Genomic DNA, 19889 nt, shown 5'->3' with positions numbered 1-19889 from the left:
TACTCTGTGTTTACTGAACTGGACATCTGGGTTGTGTTTTGTTGTTGTTTGTTTTTTGTTTGTTTGTTAGTTTTCATTGTCTTGATATTATTCCTGGGATTAGTATTGGTTGCATTAAATGGATGCAAGAAAATGTGCTGTACATAGGAATGCTGGTATCTTCTTTTTGAGATTCTTAGTCCTCTCCCAGAAATTCCAGTATCTCCCTCAGTAGGAATTTAGCTTCTTAATGCATCAGTTCTTTTCTATTACATGGGAGGAATATACTATAAATCTCAGCAGGTTTGTTACAGAGATTAAAATGATTGAAGTACCACTATAGTGCTTCAAACAGGACTTCACCAAGGAATTATGTCCCTTTTCCAACATCTCTCTATCTATGCAGGTACCTGGAGGGAAAAAAAGGTATTATTAAATGTGACATATAGCAAATCTGTAGCCCAGTCAGTGACCTATCTGACTTAAGTTGGGTTCCTTTATCCTTTCAGGGTCTCTCATCTATCTCTCCATTTGCAGAAGCACAGCAGATTTTGTTTACTTGTTTTGTTTTGTTTTCATTTGAGCCAATGAAATATTTATACACACACACACACAAATGTTTATTAGAGGAAAACAGAACAGTAACTGTGCTTAAAAATAATGTACACAAAACTGCAGTGAACAAATCTTACTCCCAGGTGTTTCCTTGATGCCAGCCATAAAAGCTGGAAAAGTATTCATTATAAACTATCAGTTCTGTCAAGATCAAGAATAGATTCCTGGAGTGAGCAGTACAAAAGACAAAATAAAAGGATTTCTTCCTCTGTTACAGATAGTTCTACATATGCATATGTATGTGCTGTGCATGTATGTTTGTGCATATGCATGTGTAGGTTTATATGCAGTCTGTAAATCAGTAGCATTATCATCTTCTGTTGAAAATATTCACGAAAGCAAACTCTTTGAAATGTGAATATCAAAAGGATTCTTCTCTCCATTGTGAGATTTCTAGAATACAACAACTTTAGTAATAATTTGACCAACCCATCCAAGTTAGTGCCTCTTTCAACATGCAGCTTCTCATTCTCTCTTGAATATATTAAGACTTTGGTTACTATTCAGGCTTGCTTAATCATATAGGTGATGGAGGAATGTGTGAGGGCAGTGTGTGTATATTGTGGAGGGGCTGGAATATAGTTTTGCCCTCTCCTCCCTAGAAATTCAGTGCATCATCACATAGTTGAGGGCCACTAAATAATAAGTACTTGGTGTTAGAGCACAAAGCATTTCATTTTATAGCCTTCAGCTCTGACCGGACAGTCCTTAGTCTTCATCCATTATGAAACATAACAAAGCAAGAATCACATGAGACAAGGAAATGGTGTGTTGTGTTTTGTTTGTTTGTTTTTTTTGTTGTTTTTTGGTTTTTTGTGTTTTTTTTTTCCCTGATAAACAGGCTTTGTCTTCACCGTTAGCAGCCAAAGTGACAGTCTAGAGTCTTAGAAGACTAGCCTGTCAAGTTCTTCCATATCAGGCTATCACACTAGCTATCTTGTATTAGCTGGTGATAAATACCTTTGCATATGTTGTATCATAAAGACTCAGAATGGCTGCAAGATAAAGGAGAAAATTCTGAGGAGATGGGATAGTCAGATTTAGGGAAGTATGAGATAAAGGGTCCTGCTTTGGAGATGTCAGTTGGGGTATTTAGGGGTATTTATGCTGAGGGGCTTGGAACTGTGGCTCAGGGAGGCAGTCCAGGGACATAGCAAGTAGATCATCAAGGCACAAGGCTGGTAAGTTCAGTTCCTTGAAGAACAATTCAGGAGTTCAGCTCTTTTACTCACTAAGAAACTGAGACTGCCTCTAATTTTTGATTTGTTGCATTTGTGTTTTGAAGAAACTTAATTTCTCAGTACTGTTCCCCTATCTGTTCTTTAAAGGACTTACTCTTTTAGTGGGTTAAGGTATGTTATGTCTGTTATGTCTGTTATGCTTTTAAATCAGTGGAGTGTTGCCTGTTGTATTTTGGTTTTGTTTGTAAAGTCTTACAAAAATGGTCTTTTTTCTTGGAATCCACACTGCTCCCATATCCTCTTACAGCTTCTTTTTGAGGTATGTGGAAAGTGTAGTCCCTTGATGGGCTTGCTGGGGTATCAGGACCAAATTAAGCTGATGCCCAGGGGTTGCTGTATGCTGCTCTGTTACTTGTGTCTGTGACCATGCTGTAACCTGAACTGGCAAACAGCCATCATTAGGAAAGAAAGTGAGTGTTCCACGTGCCCCCTGGTCCAGCTTCTTTTCAGTGAACCTGTTTATTAAGTGGTTGTAGTGCTATCACTGCTAAGGTCGTGGCCTGGAACCAGGGTAAAGGGAAAAGGACTCTAGGGGTTTGTTTTGTTTGTTTTTGTCAGCTCTGAATTGAATGTGATACAGAACTATCTTAGTGCCACGCAGTGGAATTGTGTTTAGTGATCCCCCTAGGAGTGTATTTTAGTGCCAGACTAGCTCCAGATGCTTTTGTTAATGAGAAGAGTGCTTAGAAGCAGGAAGCTTGATTTCTCTGTGCCTTGCTCAGATGTTTTCACATGTGCCACAAAGTGGTTGCGCAGCAGTGCCATTCTTATCTGAGCTAAAAAAAGAATAGACTTCCCAGTAAGAGTCACAGAACATCATGTTCCTAAAACCTTCATAAGATTAAAAAGACAGCAACAATTCTGTTTTTAAGAGAGGAAAATATTTATGAGAAGCTTGCTTCTTGACCGAACGTTGTTCAGTTTTTTACCCTCCAGCACATTGCATAGTAAGTTTCACTTTTTGCTTGCTTTTTGGACTTTTACTACTCAGTGTAGTATTTTACAGACATTTGTTCACATGCAGAATTCAGCAGTTTCTGTCAAGCAGTTGTTGCATAAGAAGTTGTTCCTGACTGCTTGTGTGCATGCTTCTACCCTACCATAATTTGAAAGTAAGAAGTACTAGCTTAGAAAATCACAATTCAAGCTAACAACTGGTTTAAAGTAATCTACTTTCCTTTGCAATTGCAGTGAATCAGAAGTATGCCGTGACTGGTAGAACTAATAAGTGGGAATTTATTAAGTTTTGGTAATTCTGCAATCATTTGTCTATATGCAAATTTGCTGCTTTTTTGGCATTCTTTCTTTCCATTGTGTTTTCCCCTTTTCAGGTCTTGGGAATAAACACTCCCTGTAAAGCAGGGCTAAGTTAAGCAATACTTTAAGAAGGGAGTTTCTAGACTTGATTTCAGGCAGTTGAACTGTTCATAAGCATTGGGCATTTCAGAGCTGGCTGGCAGCATAGTACTGTAACAACACAATTCAAACAGATGATTATTACAGTTAAAGTGTGATGATAGCATGTGTGAAAATGTAACCAAGCCATCAAGGAGCATGCAGAATTGAAGTGAATGGTTGCTCTGGCAGTAGAAACTAGTGATCATAAATCATCTAACAACCAGAGTACAGGCAAAGCTGAGGATCTGAAAGCATCCCAAGTGTGTGTAGGAGTCTTTGTTTTCCCTTTTTACTCTCCTGTCACCTTCTTCATTATTGGCTGCAGTGGAGGTAGAATGCTTCGTCTCGGTTTGTTGTGACAACATCTTGGAGGATTTACAAGATGATTTTTGGTGTGAATCTTGTCACCTTGCTTGACAATTTTCATGCATCTTTATAATGTTCTGTAGGGTAATGTAAACTGTATTGGAGCGGTTCTCACTTTGGAGAACATGTGCCCTAAGGGGTGTGTAAAGGCAGGGGATGAAATAAAATATAAATGAAAGGTGCAGCAGCCTGACCAATAGTGGTGGCCGTGGGACTGCAATACTGTCTTAAATTCTTTGTACAAGTGTGTCATGTGAGCTGCTGAACACTGCAAATGCATCAGTCATGGTGGCATGTGATAAAGTTTTTCTGCAAACCAGTTTATTGAAATAATTCCATCTAATTTTACTAAACTGCATTGAGTGAAGGATTAAATAGTGGAAAATTCTGGGGCAACACTAGGTTTTTTCCAGTCATTGTACTGTGAGGAGTGATGGCAGTGCAATGCACTTGAGTTGTTCATGTTTAAGCCCACAGCTTGGCTTTCTCTCCTCTACAGTTCTCTTAATGGGAAGCTTTTCTTGTGATTTCCCCTTATGCCCGAGCCATCCCAAATATGCTCTTCTGTGGAGGCATTCTGTGTACATCTTGGAGCACAAGAATTTATTACCCAGAATATTTTTTATCTGTCTTTCCCGGTTAGTTTCTGCTTTTAAATATAAATTGAATACCCCATATGGCTACTTTTAGGACAGGAACTGTACTAGTTGTGTAGTCATTTATTCTATAAATTTCTTGCCCCATATCCTTCAAGAGGAGAGAAACAAGTGATAAATCCAGCATCTCTGGAAGAATGGTGCATTCTGAGCCCTAGGATTGCCTTTGCAAATCTGGGCAAAACACAGCTTGCTGATAGGTCAGTTATGCTCTTTCCCTCCTGATAATACTGTGTTAGATTTTATGGTTCTCTAATGGGGAAGACGATGTGCCAGAGTGAAGAGGAGGAAAATAATGAAATATGGTAGTTTACTCCTCTGCACCAGACGAAACTTCTTTGCAGCAGATCATGCCTTCCATTAGAATCTCACTGCCTTGCAGTGCTTCTGCCTTCCATGTGTGTATATGCGTTATTCAGAAGAAATCTAAAACAGTGTAGAAATGCTTTGTTTTTGTGGTCCCCCCAGAGCCTCCCCTTAATCTGGAAGTTTCTTGATAGATTCTAAGATCATAGACCATGAAATTTACCTTTAAGTATTATGAAGAGTAGGATATAGTGTATTCTAAAGGAATAGAAGGATGGAGACATTTTCTGTATATGGAAATATGTGGGACTGCCTGTCTGCACTATATATATATAAATATATTATTATTTTTCTTAAAGGGAGCACACTTCTGGATTTCCTTCTTTTTCCTTTTGAAAAGTATAGGGACCTAGACATCCCTATTTTTAATACAGGCAAACACAATGCTTCTGTTGTTATTTGGAAGGGAGCTGGAGATGCACAATGACTGGGTAAGAATGAAATAACTCCTGGGAAACAAAACACATAACTAAAAATAAATTCATTGTGAAAAGTTCTGTGAAAGACCCTTTTAAGTTTATGGCAGAGAATGAATCTGTATCCTAAAAAAGAATAAAGTCAGCAATTGTATGCACTTTTCATGACTGTCATCTAAAACCTGGCAAACAGATTATTTGTTGGCTTAGTAGATTAGACATGAGAGCTTCTGTAAATTAAAAACAAAAGCAGCTTTGGAATGTATTTCACTGTCTCAGTTGGAAAACAAAGATCTCTTTTCCCCGCACCCCTTCTTTTCCTTAGGATAATTAAAAATAAAAAAGTGTTCAGAGCCATATAAATAAAACAAGGGCTGGGACAAAAAAAAAAAAAAAAAAAAAAAAGGAAAATCTTCCTTCAAAGAGATGTCAGCAATCACAGTTTTCATTTGTCTGTGCCAAGAAATGTGCTTATGTGTAGGTCTGAATGTAGTTTATTCTTGACTATTTATGGAAGTTATGCTCTTAGAGACCTTAATATGTAATAAAAAAAAGGAAAATCCTTAATTACAATCTGTTTTAAATGATGCTTGACTTAAAAAGCTATCAAACACCCCTCTAAGCATTACAGTATTTTAGTGCCTTCCTTTTATTTCTTACTGATACAAATACCTCAGAGTTTATGCTCTACTTACATAAGCTTTTGTTGTAATTTATTACAAGAAAGTGTGAATGCATTCTTCATGGGCTAAAGGTGTTACTTTAAATTTCTGGAAAAAACAAAAACAAAACAACAAACCAAAAACCTTTGGCTACACAGCTGCTTCTCAGGTTTGGAACCTAAAAGCACAATCTATAGTAAAGAATATGGAATAATTTTAAAGTATAGTTCACTTAATAATCATTCAAGTGAAAGGAAAAGCACGAGACTGGCCAGAATTATACCTTAACTTGTTCTTTACTACTATGTGAATAATTTAGAAACTGCTATTACTTTCAAAATAGATATTCTGATGAGGAGAACAGCTCCTTAAAGAGTTGCTTGCCTAAGTTTTACATGCGTTTTTGATTTTATGGGATGTTTCTGTCAATCTTTATTCTGTCTCTTTTATTTTGCAATGATTCTTTCAAGTGTTTCTCCAGCTCTTTATCTCTGTTCTCATCTTTAGTTTGGAGCTGAGTCTTGTAGGAGTTGAGTGGTGGGGAGATGGCTACTGAAAGGAGGATTAAGGTACGTTGGTAGCAGCAGGCTGTTCAACTTCAGAAGCAACTCAGAATCATGCTCTTATTCCTGAAATTGCAGAATTTCTTCTTGTGCCTCATTCTACTGGGTTACATTTGGCTTGTGTAGAGGATACATAGGAAATAATAGATGAGGAGTGCTACTGTTTCCCAGGAGCCATTATCTAATCTTGGCACAAGTTTTCATGTGGTAAGCAGTGATGACTGAGCACATGTTTTTCTTAACTGTCTTTGAGAAGATGCTTCTCTGGGACATCAGATGCAGTATATGACTGTACTGCTTGCTTTACCTATTAGTGTTTCAAAGAATTTCCTTACAGTTCTTAAGATAATCCAGATGAGTTTGATGTTAATTTACTGCTTGTGGAAAAGTGGAGTATAAAAGGAGAAAATGTTGTCCTCAAACAGCACGTGGGAATCTTATGAGCACATATGAACAGTTTGCTGGCATCTGTATAGGTTTCGTGTGTGGTATTGTTTATTCCTATTACTTGTCTAGAACTTCTCAGAGTGCAACAAAAATTCATGACTTTAGGTAGTATGAGGAATGCAGAGTCAGTACTTGAATCTGCAGTAGGGAAATATCATAGGCAATTCTGGCTAATGACTATCTGGCCAGCTATCAGGCATGTTCCATTCAAGACAGTGATTCTCAATATTTTCTTGAATTTTTTATTTTTTTTTAAAATTGAATGTGTTTTTTGTTGTTTTTTTTTTGCTGTGAGCACTACAGTCTTTATGTAGAAACTAATATAAATTTCCAGTTCTGGGCCAACTGTCAGATCCAAATACAAATATTACTAATTGGCCACTCAAGTATTTCTGGCAATTACTTCAGTTATAAACAATTCAGACCTTTCTATAACCAATATAAGATCCACAGTTGGTTTATTTTTCACAGAATTATTAAATGTTGGACAAAGATTTGTAACAAACCATTAATGAGAGGAGGAGAATGAGATGATCATAGATTCATAGAAAGGCTCGGGCTAGAAAGGACCTAAAGCTGACCCAGTTCCAACTCCCCCCTGCAGTGGGCAGGGCTGCTATCCACCAACTCAGGCTGCCCCAGCCCCCCCCTCCAACCTGGCTTTGAACACATCCAGGGATGGGGCACCCACAGCTTCTCTGGTTCAGCCTGGGCCTCACTACTCTCTGAGTTTGGCAGCCAGATAAAGTGCTTATGCACAAAAGATGCACTCCGTTTCAAACTTTTGCGTGGTGCATTCTTGTGATTTATCCATGGTAGGCAGCTAAACTTGTACACTTCCCCTCCTGGAGGACATGAAGGAGAAGTGTAAAGGTGAAAGTGAGGAAACTTATGAGTTCAGATGAAAACAGATGAATAGACAAAGAAAAAGCTGGGCATGCAAGCAGAGCAGAATAAGGAATTAATTCACAACTTGCCATTGGTACACAGATGTTGAGCCATTTCCAGGGAGGCGGGACTTCATCATGTGCAATCATTACTTGGGAAGGCAGACACCATAGCTATGATCATCCACTCTTCCCTCTTTTCCCCCAACTTTATTGCTGAGCATAGTGTCTGTAATGATACAGAATATCCTTTTGGTCATCTGAGGTCAGCTGTTTTGGCTGTGTCTTCTTCCAGCCACTTATGCACATTCATCCTTCTCATTGGCAAAGCAATGTGAGAAAATATTTCGACTGTAAGTGCTGCTCAGCAGTAAATGAAACATCAGTGTGTTACCAACATTGTTTTCATCACAAATCCAAAGCACAGCAATATTATGAAAATTAACTCAATCCCAGAACAAACCAGCATTAATATTCTGTCAGCAACTTTGAAAGAATGAGGGAAAAATGTAAGTTCCTAACCTTGGCTGTTGGTACAGCGATGAACCAAATATTTAATAAGTCAGTTGCTTTTACTTAAAATTATGCACCTGTATGCTTGTACATTGTTAGTAGTTTTGCAAACTTCATGATATAATCACTGAAATGGGTGGTTGCATGTGTTTCAACACTGCTTTACTGTATGGTGAAACAGAGCCTCTAATGGAACTCTGTCAGTATGGATCCCATAGCATTCCTTATCAATGCCAAGGAGTTTTATCCTGGTATTCCAACTGGATTTAGAAGTTAATTGCATTTGCTAGTTTAAACTGCCCTACGGTCAGTGTTGGCATGCTGTTTTTTACCAGTTTTAAACTGTTCTCTATTGTATTAGCTGCATTCCAGCCTGTGATACCTACATTTTGGGGATCATTAGGCTCTGATCCATTCAGAGACAATCAGTTTATCTTTGCTTTCTGAATGATACTTCATACCTATTTGGCTTCAGTTCCAAATTTCTCTTTAGTCTCTGTAGCATTTTGTTGCTGGTCACTGTTTATTCTTACTGTTTATTATAGTTCACAGAGGCTGAGTGGAAATCACAGCCCATCAGTGCTAGGTTCATAATAAGCACATATTTGTTTGATTATAAATTTCTGAGTATGGTGGTGTCACACTAATGGCTAACTAAGCTCCACTGTGCTTCTCTCTCATTCTTTGTCCCTATAGGAATTCGGAGAGAAAACATGAAAAAAAAAATAAAAAAATTGGAGTTGAGATAAGAAACAAAAGGTTACTCACTAGTTACTGTCACAGGCAAAAGACTTAGCACAGGGAGATGAGCAGTGTGCAATAAATTACACTAATGACATACTAAAGCAGTAAGAACTAAAAGCAATTAAAATATCTCCCCCAACCAACCTCTCATAATTGCCCCCCACCACCCAAGCAGGACAGTTGAATGGGAGCTTTGGTCAGCTCATAGAGATTCAATTCTTCAGATCCTCCACAGGCACTCTCTGACCCTGCTGCATACGGGGTTCCCTCCCACAGCATCCCATCCTTCCCAAACTCATTCTGCATGGGCTTTCCACAGACTGCAGCTCTTCAAGCACTGCTCCAGTGATGGCTTAGTACCATGAGGCATGGTTCCACTGAGATAACAGCTACCCCAGCCCTCTTGCCCTTTATGCACTTTGCTTGTCAATCCAGAATATACCTTGCCATCTTGCATCCTGTTTTGCTATTTTGTCTCACGTCTCTTTTGTGTAGCTAAAGAAGAAAAACAGCTTCTAACAGATGGGGTTAATCTTCCAAGGTACCAAAGTCTATGGCCCTATATAGTGAAGCATGTTTATGGTGGATTTTAATAAAGCGACAAGGTATCCTGGTTTCAAGGGTCATTCCCAGGGTACACTGTCCATAAATGACAGTGGCATAGTCACCAAAGTGTCAGGGGTGCACATTCCCTTCCATAATAATTTGTTTCATTTCTGCTGTGAATAAGGGAAGTGAATGACAAGCATAGCGTACAGAAAGACTAAGGATGTAAAGAGAGACAGGCTTGGTGAGACCTGCTCATTACATAAACAGAGGTAAAGTGGGAGGCCAGTCAGCAGTAGACACAGGTTTCTGTGCCTTAAACATGCACAATCTTACGCGGTTTTCTTAGACACTGGATTTCACTCTTGCTTTCTGTTTAGTGGGATTCTTCAGTCTGGATTCTTCAGCTTAATATCATCTGTGGTTACTTCTTACAGTCTCTCATGTATCTTAAAGGAATTTTATTGAAGAAAACTTTATTGGAGGATGGGGTGCTGTAGGTGATTGAGAGAGGAAAGAATGTTGCACAGTGTTTTATTCCATTATATTTCTACTATGCAATTGCCTGGAAGACAAAAGGTTACTTCTGCAGAAGCAGAATTGGCTTTGCAGGCCTAATGCAGATATGTTGCTGTACATAGGTGTATAACTAGGTCAGACTAGTGTGAAAAACAAATCAGGATAACATGCTGTAAATACTCAGGTAAATATTGACATTTGCCTTCCTTGTATTTAATTATTTCAAAGAACTTTACAGGATCAGCTTATCCAATTTGTGTCTGGTTCAGAGCTTCACTGTCAAGTTTTATTTTGTTTACGGAAGTCTTTGAGACAGAATACCTGTGTCTCTGCGATTGGAATGATGCCTTATGTTCATCTCTGCACAGATAGTTGGATAAAAACCAAACATTTTTGAGGGTAATAAAATTATGCCTACCGAGGGTTGTGAAAGCCCCCCTGGAACATTTGAGAGAAAAATTTTGCTGGTATTGTGGAAATCCCAGTAGCTTGTCTTAGACGATTTCCTTCTCTTTGGAAATGCTAACAGATAGTAGAGGAGCAGACTGTGGACTTGCTGAGGGCTTTTCTTCAGGCCTGAATTGCTTTGTTTCTTTTTTAAGATATAAATCTTTGAGAGCTTTTCAGTGCAACGAACTTCTCTTCAGAATTGCATAAATACATGTTTGTGTGTTTGTCTAGAAATGGGGAAGGTAATGAGATCTGAAGTCACATTGTAGGTCTCTGGCTCATGGATGTTTGAGAAGTAAATGCTGGCATAACTCTTAGAACAGCAAAGGTACAAATCCCTCAGTAGCTCCCGAGTGTGCCTTATTGGTCCTTTCACAGATAAAGAGAAGCTGTTTCCAGACACACAATTGATTTTAATGTTAACTTTGAGTCACTCAGTGCAAGTTTTTAACGTATGCTTCTACAAGGCCAAGTGTGGCCTCCTTGGCTCATATGCAAAAGAGCTTTGGCACAGTTTTACACCTCTATTTAAGCATTGTTTTATAGTCTGAACTCTAAATCCTCATTGTCTGAACTGTCAGAATGGTGAAGGTGATTAGCAAGCTGCTTAGATTGAAAAGTGGCCTATTTTAGGTACACTGTTTCTCTGCCAACTGTTTTTGTGTTGGTGTTTTTTTGGATTGTTTTTTTTTGTGTGTGTGTTTTGGTTTGTTGTTCTTTTTTGTCTCTTCATTATTTTCTAAATGGACTGCCACGTCTTACTCTGGTGATTAAAACTATGTCAAATTGCACATGACTGCCCAAATCTTTCAGAATTGATTATTAATAGAGTTTTGGAACAAATAAAACTGCGTTAATTAGTGCATCTGTAATCAGCAATAATCAGCTCTATTCATCTATAACAAACATCTCTGTCGATCCCACTGTAATAAAGTAAAAGTGGCAGCAGTTGTATATTAACACAATTGGCATGAACTTTGTTTTAGCATACATTCAGTACTTGGCGTGATCTTTTTTTACTTGCTTCGTATGTTTAATCATATTTCATCATGTCTGTAAGATCTGTTAGCTACACAGCCTTTTGTAACTTTTATTGCTATGGCAGAGGATATACTATAAATCAACAATGATTTATTTATCTAAACCATGGCTGAGATCTTAGTCTCACTAATTGTCCTATCTCTATTAGTCTTATTCACGTTGCTGCATCTTTTGGTGTTTTGTGTTCTGATCTGTATGTATTTATGGCATTTAAAATATTAAGATAAAGAAATGTTACTGCCTGATATCACAGAATGTGGACCAAAATACTGCCTCAGTCACAGGTTCTTTGTAGGATATCCAGGTGCCCCAGATGTGTGTTACTGGAATGTCTCAGAAAGATCTCAAGTGATTCTAACCAAGATATGAAGATATCTTTTTCTTGGTGGTGCACAAAATTCAGAAGTTTCATAGCTATGACCAATGCAGGATCAGGAACCTTGTAAGATGTTATTTGCAAGGCTGTCAGCAATGATTATGGCCAGAGATCTATCTTACCTAGCATTCTTTGTCCAACGGCAGAGGTAAGCCTCAGCACTGAATAAGATCAGGGCAAATATATGGTATATCTAAGTTACCTTTCTCCTAGCCTCCATTTTTCAGCTCAGAATCCCTGGGCCTCATGTTTTGCGCTTGTTTAATAACTTGCAGTGCATTTTTTGAAGTGTGAGGTACTGGAGTGCCCTTGCTTGGAAAGCATTTAAATCATCTGGCATCTGTTTTATGAATAACCATATTTTTGTTGTTTCTTTTTGTTTGTTTGTTTGTTTTTGTTAGACTCTCTTACTTGTATTAGGAAGAAGTGAATGCCTGGTTCCTATCCACTTTTCTGTTTGTCTCCATCTTCTTTGTGTTCTGTGTGACCTGTGTTTAGGTAACGGAAGACTGCAATTAAGTTCCACCCTAGCCTTCTCTTCAGGCTAGATAAACACTTCTCCCTCAGCTCCTTCTTACAGACCACTTGCTCTTGTTCCTAATCGTCTTAGAGGCCTTATTCTGGACTTGGGAGGAAAACTTTAAAACCATACTTGATCTGATCTATTGGTTTGCCCACTTATTTTTATGGACTGCTAAAATTCTGTATTCTTGCTGTTGTAAACAAGTACAGAACAAGCCTTGAATCCTTCTGGATTTTCTGGGGAAACTGACAGAACTGTGTCCTCAGTAGCACAGAATGCAACATTAACTGGTTGTGGCTTTCAGTCAGCTGCCAGAGGAGTAAGTTTTGAACTTAAGTGCAACTAGAAGCCATTTCTAATTAGCTTACTACCTACCTACTGGCTTGTTTTTGTTATTTTCTTTAAGTTGTATTGGGGAAATGCCAAAACATCTGTAAGGTTTTATTTGAAATTGAAAAGCTTTATTAGTTTGGTGTCAAGGACCTTCTGTACTCACTTTTCTGTAACACTCAAGCCACTGAGCACTAGTCACGTGAATCCTGATAGAAAGCAAATGTTAACTTTTCATGCTTGAGTACCTACTGACAGCTAACATTGAGCTTGTAAGCACATGTATTTGCACTGGAAGTGGTATCTGCTCTATGAGAAGGAACACTGCTTAACATTATAAGGTAATGGTCCTCAGATCTTCTTGCCAGAATATAAGAATGGAGACTATAAATAAGATCTGAATTATCCCCCTTCTTAGCCATGACTATTCATGTACAGAGTGTGATGACCATGATTGTGACAGAAACTCACTGGCTAATACAGTCACTACTCTCTGAGTATATATAATACATATATAATGTGTTTGAAGGGAAGGAGAAGGTTTCCCTTTTTGCCAGACTTCCAGCACAGCAGCTGTTAACATAATCTCTGTCAACCGGAACAGGCTTTCACCAGCCTGAGAACAGAGCCCTCTTATCCCTGTGTTCTGTTCCAAATACAGCCTACTCTGAAACCATGACCTAGAACAGATCTTTATTCCAATCCAGTTTATGGGAACTCAGTTCAGCACCCCTTGAAATAACAGAATTTTGGTGTTTCTTTGATAATCCAACTTATTTTCCAAGTGATAAATGAAAAATAAATCAATATATCCAATCTTACTGGAATTTGCCAAGTTTTTATATGGTGCAGGATGGAGAACTATTATAGAAATGTGACTGTGTATCATAATTGTGAGATGGGTGAATACCTTGTGAAATAGTAGGAAAGACTACCTGGCAGATTTCCCATCAGTCTTCAACACTTTGTTCTGATTTGGTGCCTTGAAGCATATAAAATCTTAGATTAATTTCCAGTATGCTTTGGCTATCATTCTGTAGCTAAAAGTTCTTCAGCGGGGACAAAACTGAGTAGCTGGATGACTGATCTCTCTTTTTGCCATCCCTGTCTTGGGGGCAGGTGCTGTTTTGGAGGGTAAAGAAAGGGTGAGACCTCATGCCTCTTTAGCCTTTGTGAACGCATATGGGTTCCAGTCCCCATGTGACTCAGTCACCAGGGAAGGGAAATTCAGGCACACAATTCACATGTATCATTTACAAGGTACCTGATTGCTGTCTAAAATATAGGTAAGCATGCCTTGTCTCTTCAGATCACCAGAACTGTGAAAGAACAGTAGCTCTAGTCCAAGTCTGCTATTTTTGTTCTTTTCTTCCCAACTGAAGCCACAAAGGCATTTTGCATACATGCTGTTTTAATAAGTTTAACAGATAATTGCAGAGAATTTGCTGTAGTGTCTTTAAAGCCTTAGTGACCAAAGACTTTTTCAAGTTGCAGGCGGTTTACTCGACTAACACTGGGACCACGTGTGAGCGCTTTCATACATGTATGTGTTCTGAACATGTAACTGTTCTGCCTTAACACAGATGTTAAATCATGGCCCTATTATCTGGCCATTTTCTGGCTACAGCTAAATTTAATTTGTTACTTTTGCATGAGGCATTAGGTTTGCTGTTGTCATTTCTTCATGGAGTACAGCTCTGTCTATGGATTTAAAGCTGAAAAAAAAAATCATAATCTACTGCTACATGTAAAATATTGCTTCCTAAATCCAAGTGTAGCCAAGTGTACTGTTAAGTTATTTAGAAGGTTCTTAAATTATTTCTACTTCAAAAAATACCTTTATATATTCCATTTTGTTAGGTTAATACAAAATTGCTTTCTTGGCATGACATTGATATGTGTTTTTTCTTTTTCTTCTTACCTCTCTTTACAGAGAGGACAGTAAATTTTGTTGCTTGATATTTAGAACAGATACTTGCTTTGAATAGAACATTGTTCCCTAGCCAGATCAGTAGCTACCTAATTTTTTTCCAGTATTAGCTCAGGACTGCCAACAATACAGCAGTTAAAGAAGAAAAAGTTTGAGTGGCTTCGGAGTTTGCTTAGATTTAATACAATAGCAAACACTGTTAATTTCTTTTTTATATGACATCTATTACCTCTCCTTTACCTATTTGTGGATGTTAGCCCTTAATTTTATTTTGATAAGAATGGCAGAAATAAATCCCTTCTGATAGCTTCTATTTCTCACCAGTTCTAAGGAAGGATGTTTGTTCCTAGTGTGTATTAATCTTGCTTGGAGATGCTTAATCAACTGGTCTCAAAGAGGCCAAGTGTTTTTATATTGCCTGCTATCAGTTTGGCTCTTATGCATTGCTAGTCAGCTGTGTCAGAATGTCCGCTGTTAGCACTAATTCAAACCACGAAAATTCTCCATTCAGACTTTTTTCCCACAAGACTAGAGAGTTACTTTCATTTCACTTTACTGAATCCTATCTAAGAGAACAAAAGGAGCAAATGGCATTTGCATATTCATTTACCACAAATGAGATGAGTACCTTGATTTCTTTGTTCTCTTATGTTTCTTTCTTTCTGAAAAATGCAGCGTTTTGCACACAGCATCCCCCCGCCCATACTTTTTATCCTTGTTTAAGTTGCCAGGCCAAATGAGGAAACAATTACGGGATGTTGGCTTTAAAAGTGTCTGACTTTGCCAAATAAGTTTATCTTTTTTTTTTTTTTTTTTTTCACTGTGGCTTAAAACATGCTAAATTCAAAGCCAAGTTACTAACCTAAAACTCATGGTAATTTCAATTTTTTTTGCATGGGGCTTACAATAAACTTCAATAGTATTTCCACAGCCCCTTTGCCAGTGATTAGTTTGGAAGATAGTATGTTTTGAATTTGCTGAGAGATCTACTGCTCTTAGCTTAGTTTTAGTACTTTTAAAAAGCAATCAATAATGCCCATTTTGTAATAAGCAAAATTTATGAACTGACAGGCAAAATGTAATTATAGTGGGTATTCTGTACAAGAAAAAAGAGGTGATCTTAAAACCATCTCAGCATTCTGTTTGCACTCATTTTCATTCATATAAATGATTAAGTGGTTTTGTGCTGAAACATTTCTCTCTCAAGCCTTAACATGGGTCTGGAAAAGTTGTTGCCAAAGATTTTTATAATGAAGTCAATGACCATTTGCATTACCCTTCTACAGCCTAAATTTTTCACAGTATTATGTCTTAGGGCCCAGCTTTGGTATCTTTTATTTTTAATCTCTGGGGGCTGTACTCAAATGTGTGAATTCATGACAAAAGTGAAGACTGCATCAACAACTAGATAGGTTTTGCAATTAATGAAACTTTCCCTCTGCCTTTCCTCTGATGAGAAATGGCTCCTTCCTGAATGAACCACTGTAAGAAACATTCCAAAAACATGATATAATGAAGAAGAAAAAGAAAATAAAAGAATTTCCTGCTTTGAAATGATTTTGTCTTATGGGGCCTGATCCAAAATTCACTGAGACTTGTGAAAAAATATCTACTGAGTTCAGTAGGCTTTGGAACAATCTCAGAAATAGAGATGTTAATTTAGTTTCCATCAAAAGCCAGGTCAAAACTATGTCTGTTATTTAGCAGCGTGTTAAAATGATATGTAGTTAATAAATATTGTCTATTAATGATCAGAAATTACAAGGAATTTTAATACAAACTAATTTTGAAGTGGACACATTTTGACACACATATAAACTGCTCTTCCTACTTTGCTTTTGATTATACATATTTCTTCATCAGTAGTTTTGGCTGTGCAAATTCTTATCAGATGATCTACTGTTCTATGTATTAGAAACAAACAAAATCAAAACCAACAAGAAATAAAACCTTGGTGTCTTCAAGTCTTAATCTCTTCATGAATTTAGGTAAGTATGCGTCTAACCAGTGTAGGTCAAATCATCAGATGGGACCTCCAACTCTGCCTAATATGTAATATTAGTGTTTAAACTAGTATGGAGTATTGATGCAGCATCTACAGTTCCATAATGTATCCTGCCAACTTGCAGCACAAAGCACAAAGGACATTACTTGCAGCCATGATCAGTTTATCCTGAGATATAACAAATTAATTTGCCAGGTCTGAAATTGGAGTAAGTGAAAACCTGCAAGTGTGCTAGACTTACTGGAAAAATGGATCAACTCTTCTAGAAAAGAAAACCCCTCCCTATGGTTTTCTTCAGTAATAAACTCAAATTGAGAGATTTGTGCACAATCCATAAAGCCCTGCTGATCTTTGTGGGACAGTATGTGGGTAAAGAGATCAGTTGGCACAAATCTTAGAATTCTTAGCACTGGGGCCTAAGACTTACAGTTGGAGAGGATACAAGGAGAAGATGAAAGGAGAAATCTGAGCCTGCTCTCAGATATGCTTCTCAGTGTGGCAGAATAGCACAATGACAGCTATTGTTAAGCTAGATGCAAATTCCAGCTACAAACATTACATCAGTTTTCTTGCAGGATTAAAAAAAGAAGCCTTCCAGATACCCATATTTCATTTGTGGGAAGTAAAATAATGATGCTGTTAGCTACTGGGGTAGAAGTTAATTTATATACTGTGTATGAGACATTTTTTGTTAAATCAAGCTTGGAAGATACTCAAATGGATTTGACTTGTGAGACTAGCAAATAGCATATATTTTATACGTTTATTTCATGTTAGAGAATGTTACCAGTTTTAATAACTAGTTTGCAACCAAGTGGATGATCTGAAATTGGTACCAGTTCTCACATTGTTTAGTTTTTTTTCCACAGAGAAAGAAATAAAGAGGGGGGAAAAAAGGACAGCACTGAGCCCTCAACTTAGTCAAGATTCAAGAAGCTTATCGAGTTAGAAGAAAAAGGTACAATCTGGAGTTAAATTTCTTGACAAAATGTTATGGCAAGCTGACCTGCATGCCAGCCTCAAATCAATAGAGAAGCTTGCTGATTTAAGCCCACATCTGAATGGGAATGTGGTGTTATATTATCTGTATGCCCATGTATTAGTATGGACTGCAGATGTGTTTGTCTAAGCCTGGAACAATGATATTTGAGCTTTGCTCTCTTTGTGGTATCTATCAGATAGGAGGTTCACTTATCTTCAAAGCTGACTGACTGCCAACTCTGTAAACCTTATTTTCCTGTCATTAAAAACAAACAAACAAAAAAAAAAACAAAACAAAAAAACCCAAACACCCCAATATTTTGAATTTTCTGTGTCTGAATTCACTGGGAATTATCCATACGCTTGTTGGCTGCTTTCAGTCTCTAGATGCTTCCAAGTATGCGACCCATGCCAAGCATATACATTTGGGGGCTGGAACTACATCATTTTTAATGTCATTTCAAGCCCTTCTATGATCCTATAGTGAAGCTGCAAGATTTTTGAGGAGTCCCTGTCTTGTTTGCTGTGTTGGTATAGAGTTAACACAGTAGGATCTAATGCATTAAAGTTATCCTGAGGTAGGATAATTCTTAACTGCAGCCTCTTTTCAAACAATGGAGTCTCTTTGTGTCAGTGTCAGAAGAATGATAGTTATAAATCTAATGGACAATTAAGAATGCAAGGCAGATCCACAAATAAGCGTTTATTATACTAGAAACCATTTTGTGTGGTGGAAGGGAGTGGGTAATCAGTATTTCCAATGAACCCATTTTCCACTCTGGAAATCTGAATTCTGCTTTTTGTGTCTTGCAGCCCATATTTTCTCAGCTGGAAACCTTTGTTTGGGTCTACGTTACTGAACTTTGTAACATAACTGCAATTTGATGATACTTAACTGAGATAGAGGAAACAGTATAGCTTTCAAACCTTTTCCTAAAAGAAGAAAAAAGAAAAAAAAAAAAAAAAAAAAGGACAATTTTCAACATTTATGTGATTAGAACCTGTCATTTTATGTTGTTGTTTTCAGACTGACACAAGTGACAGGACAAAGAAGCATACATGGAAATAGAATGAAAATTCAGAACAGATGTCAGGACGCATTCTTCATTCTGAATGTGCAGAGCGGTCAACCAGGTAAGGCAAAAGCATTTTCCCATTTAGGAAATAATTAGATGGCCCATTATGAAAAAAACGGCTTTACCAATTTCCTTTTTCTCTAATTTTCTTACATTCTTATTATACTCCTGTTTGCTATCCAGTTTGCTCTGACTGGAAGCTTCATCATCATCTGGACATGAACCTAGTTCTTAGAGAAATGAATGAACTATTAACTGTTAAGGGAACATTTACTTAGCTGGATATTCTGTTGATGTTATATCATGCTGTTATGTTCAAGGTCTAGCAGCACATCCATTTTGAAGCTCAGAGTGTTTCTGAAAGTTTTTATCACAGTTACAAAATTGAGCATAAGAAAAAATAAGTGACAGAAGACAAGCTGATTTTATCATCTTGAAGAGTATAATTATTCTGAAGCGATAAAAAATATTTAGGAGATAAGATTAAAGAAAAAGAAACAACAAAAAACCAAACAATTGGAGAAAACCAAACCACCACCAAAGAAAGGTGGATGTCATTCTGGGATTTTTGCTTTCATTGAGGTTTTGCTCCCAAATGCAGCCTTCCTATCGAATCCTGCTGCAATGACTTATCTTTCATGTTCATAAAATAATTTTTTCTCAGGGGAACAAGAGAGTAAAACTCTAATTATTTGTGGCACTAACGATTGACCTCTTCAGGTATCAGTCATTTCCATGATGTGTTGGTCTATTACAAGTTCGTATGTTAAATCAATTTGAGAGCAGTAGATAATCCCCACTGAGGACAATGTTAATACTAAAACCTAGAAAATGAAAGTCTTTGGTCTGTAATAATTTTTTCCCATAGCTCTTAAGTAAGACTTGCTGAGTGACTGGCTACAGCAGCAGGCCATATTTCCAAGCCAATGATTTCTACTGTGCAAAAAGTAGAACTGGTCAGTGCCCTTCCCACCACAAACTCTTTTAGTTTCAATGCTTTATGTTGTCACCAGTATTCTCAACATAAAGCTATTTAGCTATTTGTGTGATTTATAAACAAAATAATCTGGTGTGTTGGGTTTTTTTGTTTGTTTGTTTTTAATATATGTGTAAATTTTTTGGTGAGGCTGCTTCTGGCTTGCTCCTTACATGTGGATTTCCAGCATTAGTAATAAAAAATTGAAAATGTCTAAATTAGCAATTGTTGGGACATTACTAATTTTGTTATTTAACAAGATCGACAGTGGTGAATGATAGCA

At 37.4% G+C, this 19889-nt stretch overlaps 1 long non-coding RNA gene across 2 annotated transcripts in view; it reads left to right on the top strand.

Annotated features, from left to right (window-relative positions):
• The window catches only part of LOC107314643 (uncharacterized), a 108896-nt gene that overhangs the window by 28870 nt on the left and 60137 nt on the right, over window positions 1-19889 (top strand). Inside the window, exons 1-3 of one of the 2 annotated variants that reach the window (XR_014946459.1) lie at window positions 2534-2947; window positions 17443-17531; window positions 18582-18688. This is a non-coding gene — a long non-coding RNA (uncharacterized LOC107314643). Of the gene's footprint in view, window positions 1-2533; window positions 2948-17442; window positions 17532-18581; window positions 18689-19889 lie in introns of those variants that run through there. The other variant, XR_014946458.1, reaches the window with a different exon arrangement.

The sequence above is a fragment of the Coturnix japonica genome, chromosome 5 (assembly GCF_054131305.1).
Source record: "Coturnix japonica strain WE chromosome 5, WE-NBRP24, whole genome shotgun sequence".
Lineage (NCBI taxonomy): Eukaryota > Metazoa > Chordata > Aves > Galliformes > Phasianidae > Coturnix > Coturnix japonica.
This window is presented reverse-complemented; position numbering and strand designations above follow the sequence as displayed.